The 9267-nt window shown below is 37.3% G+C and overlaps 1 pseudogene; it reads right to left on the reverse strand.

Annotated features, from left to right (window-relative positions):
• Positions 1-7423: 7423 nt before the first annotated feature.
• Positions 7424-8615, reverse strand: LOC102477110 (dnaJ homolog subfamily A member 1 pseudogene; annotated as a pseudogene).
• Positions 8616-9267: the final 652 nt, after the last annotated feature.

The following is a 9267-nucleotide window of genomic DNA, read 5'->3' on the forward strand; positions in this document are numbered from 1 at the left end:
ACCAGGCTCTCACTATTTCATGTAAGAGAAATGAAGATCATTTACAGTGCCATGAAAGACAGGTGTCACTTCAAGTTCCAAAATAGAAATTTGGCTTACCTTTGTATTTCAGTAGGAGAGAGATGAATTAAACTTCCTACTGTTAATGCTTCTTTTGGGGGTCAGCATGAGACATGGTGGTTAAGGTGCTGAACTCCCATGGGACCGACCACAGTTTGAGTCCCAGACCTGGCAGTTTGCTTTTTCTCTTTCTCTCTGTCTCTCTCTGTCTGTCTCTGGTGAGCACATGTGACCGATAGCAAACTAAAAATAATTATGATAATAATACTAAATAAAATTAAATTTAAAAATATTTTAAAAAGTGCTTCTTTTTAGAGATTTTCCCAATAGTAACAGGAAAGCATTATGTCTAAAAAAGGTATTGAATAATATAGTCAAGTTTGAATGTTTACAAACATTGATGACTGCAGTGTCTAGTTGGAGACGGACTCTCACAGTTACAGGGGATTTGTTATTAATATCATGGAGCTAAGAGCTGTTTCTGGACTTGGAAATGAGAAAATAAACCCTTAAAATGTAATAAACAGAGAAGTCAACAGTTATCAAAAGAATAATAGAGTGAAGGTAGGAAGAATGTGGGACATCAAAGAGAATATAAAACAGAATCAATTTGCATGGCTATTTCAATACATTTCCTGGTAAGATTTGGAATTTTACTAACCACTATAAGGGTTATATTTAGGATATTACTGATATATAGAATATCTTTTCTTTCTTTCTTTTTTTTTTTTGAGAGGTTTTTGCTATAGGGTGCATGTGCTTGCCAGAAAAACAGACAGAGAGACAGAAAGCCAGAAATCACCCCCCGCCCGAGGGGGATGGCCACGCTGCAATCCCTTCTCCTCCATTCTCCTCTCAGATCTTGGGCACACACGCACACGTGCCTGGTGTGAGTTTAAGCCACTGGGTCTGGGACTCGAACAGCAGTCAACTACAGGGGAGTCCAGCGACATAGCCATTACACCAACTGCTGGTCCCTAGAATATCTTATTAAGAAATACAATTTGAGAAACATCCATTAATTACAATAAATAAATCAAGAAGAAGAACAAATCAAGAAGAAGAAACCATGTTCTACTTAGAACTAGCACATGACTTCATTATTAAGACTTAACATTTGTTTTTTAATGGTTAAACTTTTGATATTTTTCTAACAAGCTAAAGATTGATCTATTAATGCACAGAACCCTATTTATATGCATATATGATGCTTTATTATTGTTTATTCTATTTACATTTAATCACTGTACATCCTTACAGTGTACATGATTTTGCCAGTATGAATACAGTGACTATTAGTACAGTCAGACATTACCATATACATTATCATCAAGAGATAACTTTTCATTTTTCTGTCTCTTAATTTTGTTTGCTTTTCCCCTAGTTTTCTCCCTCCTACCTCCTATTATGTATTCTCTATTACCCATCCCCCTTCTATACTGTCTCTAGTATCCACAGTTGCCCTCTCCTGCTATTATACCTTCCAATCTTTCAGTTTCTGTCATAGAGTGCAGACTTTTGGTATATATTAAGCAAGGACATACCATGCCTGTCTTTCATAGTCTGGTTTGCTTCACTTAGCATTAAACCTTTTATATTTGTGCACTTTTATCAAATGTCAGGGTTTCATTGCATTTTATGGCTGAGTAGTATTCCATAGAGTACATGTGCCACATTTTTTTGATACGCTCATCTGTTCTTGGACATTTGGGTTGATTGCATGTCCTAGAAATTGTGAATAATGCTGCAATCAATATAGATGCTCAAGTGTTTTTCTAACTGAAGGTTTTCCTATTCTTTGGGTAGATACCTAAGAGTGGAATTAATGAGTCACATGGTAGGTCTATGTGTAGGTTTCTGAGAAACCTCTGTAGTATTCTCTACAGAGGTTGTACTAATTTACATTCTCACCAGCAGTATAGGAGGGTTTTCTTTTCACTGAAGCCTCATCAGCACTTATCAGCACTTATCATTCTTTATTTTTTTAAACTTAGCCATTTTGACTAGGGTTAAGTGGTATCTCATTGTGGTTTTGATTTGTATTCCCCTTATGATAAGAGATATTCAGCATTTTAAAATATGCTCTTTGGACATTCATATGTCTTCCTTAGAGAGTTGTCTGTTCAGTTCATTAGCCCATCTTTTGATTTGATAGATTTTTGGGGAGGAAGGAGTAAACTGCTTGAGTTCCCTGTATATTCTGGTTATCAGTCCTTTATTTGAGGCATAGTTCTCAAATATATTCTCCCACTCTGAGGATTGTCTCCTCATGCTAGTTGTTATTTCTTTTGCCATGCAGAAGCTTTTTAACTTGATTTAGTCCTACTTGTCTATTTTTTGGATTATTGCCCGTGCTCCGGGTGTCTTATTTAAGAAATCTTTGTGCATTATGATGTCTCTAAGAGTGTCTCCTGTGTTTTCCACCATTAGTTTTATAGTCTGAGGTTTTATGTTTAGATACTTGATATATTTTTTAGTTAAGTTTTGTTAATGGTGAGAGATAGCGGTCCAGTTTTATTTTTTTACAGGTGGATATCCCACTTTTGCAGAACCATTTGATGAAGAGATTTTATTTTTCCAGTTAGGTTCTTGTATCCTTTGTTGAAAATAAATTGGCTGTACATTTTGGGGTTTATTTATGGGTTCCCTGTTTTGTTCCATTGGTCTACCTGCCTGTTTTTGTGTCAATATCATGCTGTTTTGATTATCACAGCTTTGTAACATATTTTGAAGTCAGAAGGGAAATGCCTCCTACTTTATTCCTTTTGCACAGTATTGCTTTGATGAGATCGGGCTTTTTAAAAAATAATTATTTTATTTAACTTTATTGATTCATTTATTTTAATTTGACCCGAGAGGGAGAGAGGGAGAGAGGGAGAGAGAGCGAGAGAGCGAGAGAGCGAGAGAGCAAAAGCTTCCAGGTCCGAGGCTTGAACAGCAGTCAGCCATGTGGGAGTCTAGTGTCCTCAACCACCACACCACCTTCCAGCCCTATGACATGGGGCTTTTTATGATTCCAAATTTTATGATTATTTATTCTATTTCTGTGAGGAATGGCTCTGGTAATTTGATTGAAATTGCATTGAATTTATAGATTAATTTGGGTAGGATTGACATTTGGATTATATTATTTCTTCTAATCCAGGAACATGGGATGTTTTCCCACTTTTTTATTATTTCAATTTATTTTTAAAGTTTTCCAGAGTTTTCTTTGTATACATCTTTCACTTCTTTGGCTAGGTTTATTCCTATTCTTATATATTTTTTGTGGCTATTGTAAATGGGATTGCTTTCTTCAATTCTACCTCAGTCTCTTCATTGTTGGTGTATAAACGTGCTATAGATTTTTGTATATTGATTTTGTACCCTGCCACTTTACTATATTTGTTATATTTTTTTATCACTTCCAGGAGGTGGTTTTTTGTTTGTTTGTTTGTTTCGTGTGTGTGTGTGCGTGTGTGTGCGTGCACGTGCATGTGGGTGTGTGTATTCTTTTGGCTTTTCTATGTATATACTCATATATGCAAATAGAGATAATTTCATTTTTCCTTTTCCTTATTTGAATGTCTTTTATTTTACTGACTTGTCTAATTGCATTGACTAGGACTTCCAGTACTACGTTGAAAAGGAGTGGAGAGAGTGGGCGGCCTAAGACAAGGTCTATTTAGATTTTCTATTGTTTCAGTCTTAGAAGAATGTATGCTTTTGGAAATTTATGTATTTCTTAATAGGTTATCTAATTTGTTGGCATATAATTGCTTATATTAGTCTATTATAATTATTTTTCTATGCCATTTCTATTCTCTTATTTATTACTTATTTTAATTATTCTTGTCATCTTTTTCCTTTTTTAATGGAATATTCATCATTTATGTAATTAATTCAGTGAATAATTATTGAACAAAATATGGACACTATTACAATTGCTTTAATAGTAGCAAAAAAAAAAAAGAGAGATTTTTTATTTCTTCCATGAGAATAAGAAAGAAAAAGAGAAAGACAAGTATCCTCAAAAGGGTCTTACATCCCACCACCTTTTCTAGTCAGCTATAATTATGAGTGCATGCGTAGTGTGTACAGATTAGCCAGGGAACAGAACAGAGTTTCTTCCGTATGGATCCGGCATCTTTAAACAACATGATACCACTATGCCTCTGACCAGTCCTGAGTCTTCTTTCTTATTTTCATAGTTATTCTAGCTAAAGGTTTGTCGATTTTGTAGACATTTTCAAAATACCAACTTTTGGTTTCATTGATTGGTTTTTCTAGTTTTCTTCTATTCCCAATTTTATTTTTGCTCTAATATTTATTATTTTCTTTTTTCTGTTAACTTTGTGTTTACTTTGTTTTTCTTTTTCTAGTTCCTTGGGTTTTAAAGTTAGGTTGTTAATTTGAGATTTTTCTTCTGTTTAAATGTAGCATTTACCAGGACCAGCAGATAACATAGCAGTTACATCATTGGATTCCCACATGGCTAACTGCGGTTTGAGTCCTAGACCTGGTGGTTTGAAAATCATATGGGCATGTGTACATGTGTGCCCAAGATCCTGGGAGAATGGAGGAGAAGGGATTGTGACCATTGCCAATCTCTGACAAATGATTTATTTTCCCTTTCACTATATCTGTCTGTCTCTCTCTCTCTGGTGAGCGCACATGCCCTAAGTTAAAGACCTCTTAAAAAAATAAATGTAGTACTTACCACTGTAAACGTTCTTCTAAGTTCTTTTTTGTCTGTATCCCATGTGTTTTAGCTTGTTTTATATTAATTTTTCTCAAGATATTTTCTAATCCTTGTTATTTTTCTTTGACTCATTAGGTTTTGGAGCTTATGTTAAATTTTTACATATTTATGAATTTTCCAGTTTTTCTAAATGTATTGAGTTCTAGTTTCATTCTGTTGTGGTTAGAAGAGTGATTCAGTATGGCTTCAAACTTTTTAAATTCATCAATATTTTTTCCATGCCTCAACAGATGATCTATCCTAGAGAATTTTCTCTGTTTGCTTGAGAACATGCTGTTGAGTGGATTATTCTGTTTTTGTTTGTTTGTTTGTTTGTTTGTTTTTTGGAGAGGTTTTTGCTATAGGGCGCATGCACTTGCCAGAAAGACAGAGAGAGACAGAGAGACAGAAAACAAGAAATCACCCCCCCGGGGGGGGGTGATGGCTATGCCGCAAGCCATTCTCCTTCATTTTCCTCTTGGGATCTTGGGCACGCACACACACGCGCCTGGCGTGAGTTTAAGCCACCAGGTCCAGGACTCGAACCATGGTTGACTATATGGGAGTTCAACGACACAGCCATTATGCTAACTGCTGGTCCCAGTCCTTTCGTTTTTTATTGACTTTCTGTCTGGTTCTATCCATTTTTAAAAATGGGGTTTTGAACTCTTACTATTAGTGTGTTACTGTTTATTTCTCCCTTCAATTCTGTCAATGCTTACTTCAACCATTTGTGTACTCTGATGTTAGTGGCATGTATATGTCTAATTGTTATGCCTTCTGGTGAATTGACTATATTATGATTATGTAATGCCCTTCTTTTCTTGTGACAACATTTTATCAAAAGTCTATTTTGTCTTATATAAATATGGTCATCCCACCTCTCTCATGTAGTTTCAATTTGCGTGTAGTATCTTTTTTTATCCTTTCATTTTTTTGAGCCTATTTTTGTATTTTCATCTAAGGTGTGTCTCTTATAGGAAGGATATAATTTAATCTTGTTTTTTCCTTATTCAGTCATTCCACTCTGTTTGATTGGGGGGGGGGTGAGCTAATCTACTTATATTTGAACTAAATATTGCTAGAGGGCACTTGTGCTTAACAGACAGAGAGAGAGGGAAAGTGAGAAAACATCCCTAAAGGTGGGTGGCCACACCGCTATCCCTCTCCTCCATTTCTCCTTTCTGTTGGGATTTAGGCATACACGCACATACACCCAGAGTGTTTTTCGAACTCCTAGTCTTAGACTCAAACTGTGAACTTGACCATGCGGGATCCAGCCACCTTGCCCTTAACCAAATATTGATAGGGAAGTCCTTACTATTTTTATTCTTTGAATTGTTGTTTATTTGTCTTATAATGCTTACTATTCATATTCTTTGAATTGTTGTTTATTTGTCTTATAGCTATTTTTCCCTTCTTTTGCTGTCTTCCTGTGGGCGCTTTTTAAAATTATTTTTTGTAATGACAACCTGGATTACTTTCTCATAGTTTATCTTTTACAAGTATATATATTGTGTATGTGTGTGTTTGTGTGTGTGTGTGTGTGTGTGTGTGTAGTGACCATGGAACTTACATAAGCTATCTTGCAGTTATAATAATTAATTTTTAAGCTGATAACCACTTCAATTGTTTACAAAATTCTACTCTTTTACATCTCTCCCATTCCCACTTTGTTACTGATTTCACAAACTGCATCTTTATGTATCATGTATCTATTAACATAGTTTTATAATTATACTGATTTTTTTAAGAGGTTTTTTTGGCCTTAAGGTGCGTGTGCTTGCTGGAAAGAGAGACAGACAGAGACAGTGAGAGGGAAAGTGAGAAGTTACCCCTCGAGAGGATGATCGTGCGGCAATCTCTTCTCCCTTCTCCTCCATTCTCCTCCCGGGTGGGCATGCACGCACGCGTTCCCAGCAAGAGTTCCTAGCCACCAGATCTGGTACTCAGACTGCAGTCAGCCATGTGGTAGTCCAGCGAGGTAACCACTACACCATCTGCTGGCCCCAGTTATACTGACTTTTATGCTATTAATTCTGTACTGGAATTTAAAATGGTTTAAGCACTAGCATTATGGTATTACAATATTCTGAATTCATCTATATATTAATCTTTATAAGTGAGTTTTATATCTTTGTGTACTTTCATATTACCATCTAGGATCCTTTTGTTTCCACTTGCAGAACTCTCTCTAGCATTTTTTCCTTTTTTTTTCTTTTCCAGTTATATAAAGGATTTTAATTTCATAGCTAGGATCTTAATTTCATAGCTTAACAATGAGAGGTCATACACTGAAGTCATTACATAATATCTAGCATTTCATACTAAGCTCATCCATGTACACAGCTGAAATCCATTACAAGGAATGGCCTAACAAATTGTAGGGGGACTTTGTAGTTTTTGCAGCTGTTAAAACTGCATCTTGGGAACCAGCGGTTGGCATAATGGCTATGTCGCTGGACTCCCACGTAGTCAACCGCGGTTCGTGTCCCGAACCTGGTGGCTTAAAACTCACGCCGGGCGCATGTGCGTGCGTGCCCAAGATCCCAGGAGGAGAATGGAGGAGAAGGGACTGCGGTGTGACCATCCCCCCTGGGGGGGGTGATTTCTCGCTTTCTGTCTCTATGTCTACTGGCCCCATTAAGAGGTTTTACACTGAACACCACCTCGGGGATGATGTTCATCATCCTCATATGCTTCTCCATTGTAATGGTGCCATCTTTCCTGATTTGGATCAAAGTCCACCAGTTCTACCTGGTCCATTTCATCGGTCTCTTCTACTTCCTTCCTTTCAGATTTTTCCAGCAAAGAGAGTTTATCAGGAGACAGAAAACCATTCTCAGGGAAGTTCACCTTAAATTCAATGATTAGACGACCTTTTTTCATATGGTCTATGATAAATTGGCATGCCTTCATTTAACACACACTTGATATCTTCATGCTTGACAATCAGACCTGGATGAGAGGTGATGACTATGGTTTGGTTGTCCAGTTTGGAAATTGGCTTCTGGAAGCCACACAATGCTTCAACCAGCTGTATGTCCATACACATGAAAAGGTCTTCTCGTCAAGTAAAAACAGCATAATCTTTCTGATCTAGTACGATGATAATACCTCCTGGCTCCAGTCCTGGTTCTTGGTCTCCTTCACCATGGAATGTTATCTTCTGGCCATCTTTCATGCCTTTGTCAATATGAACTTCTAGAATCTTCTTCTCTCAAGCTATCTTCCTTCCATTGCAACTTTTACATCTATCTTTAGGACTGATCCGCTCTCCATGGCCTTGGCACTCCATGCATACAGACTGAATGTGCTGAACCATTCCAGGTCCTGTCTGATGAATTCTTATTTGCATTCCAGTACCTCGGCAATTGGACAGCACTCTACTGCTCCTTTCTTACCACCTTGGCCTTCACATTTGTCACAAATCGCATTCTTTTGCAGGGCCAGTTTTCTTGTTGCACCATTATATAAATCTTCTAAGGTTGCTGATGTACGACAGCTGATGTACAACATTTTTACCTCTTCTTTCTCTCTGCATCCTTCCTCCTCCACCAAAAAACATATCAAATATGTCCATTGGGGAGCCCAAACCACCACCTGTTCCACCCTCTTTAATTGCCTGCTCTCCTCCTTTGTCATATAATTCCCTTTTCTTCATATCAGTGAGAACTTCGTAAGCTTGAGAAATCTGTTTAAACGTCTCGCCTTCATTTGGATTCTTATCAGGGTAGTACTTCAAGGCCAGTTTCCTGTAAGCCTTCTTCAATTCTTTCTGGGTAGCATTGGGTTTGACCCCCAAAACATCATAGTAAGTGGTTTGTTTCAGCATTTTGTACAGCCGGTGAGTGGGCTGAGGCCAGCGTGTGGGAGCGGGAAGGTGCACGTAGCTGTGTGCCACTTGGCTTCTCACAGAGCGTTCAGGAAAGTTCCGCCTGACGCGCTGCCTAGCATTTTTTCTTGACAGTTCCTATGGTGAAGAACTCCTTTCCTTTGTTTATTTTGGATAGTCTTCATTTCTCCCTTACTTTTGAAGGACAGTTTTGCCAAATATACATAGTATTCTTGGTTAGCAATTTTTTTCTTTCAGCCCATTAAATGTATCATTCCACTCATTTCTGTTTTATTCATTTTCTAGTTTGTTCATGAATCATTTTTCTGATTTTAGTTGCCTGTGTTCAGTCATAGACTATTAAGCTACTTTAAGACAATTGTTTCAAATTCTTTCCCAGGCAATTCATAGATCTCTATTTCTTATTTTGTTTATTTATTTATCTTTATCTTTAAATTTGTTATAGGATGCGTGTACTCACCAGACAGAGACTGCGAAGGAGAGAGTGTAAAAGAGAAAGCACTCCCTAGGGAGAATGACCATGCTGCAGTTCCTTCTCCATGCTCCCCTCAATATTTGGGGCACGCATGCACATGAACCCAGTGTGTTTTTCAAACTACCAGGTTTAGAACTCAAACCACGCTGTCGACCA

This window comes from Tupaia chinensis, unplaced genomic scaffold (genome assembly GCF_000334495.1).
Source record: "Tupaia chinensis unplaced genomic scaffold, TupChi_1.0 Scaffold139466_1, whole genome shotgun sequence".
Taxonomy (NCBI): domain Eukaryota; kingdom Metazoa; phylum Chordata; class Mammalia; order Scandentia; family Tupaiidae; genus Tupaia; species Tupaia belangeri.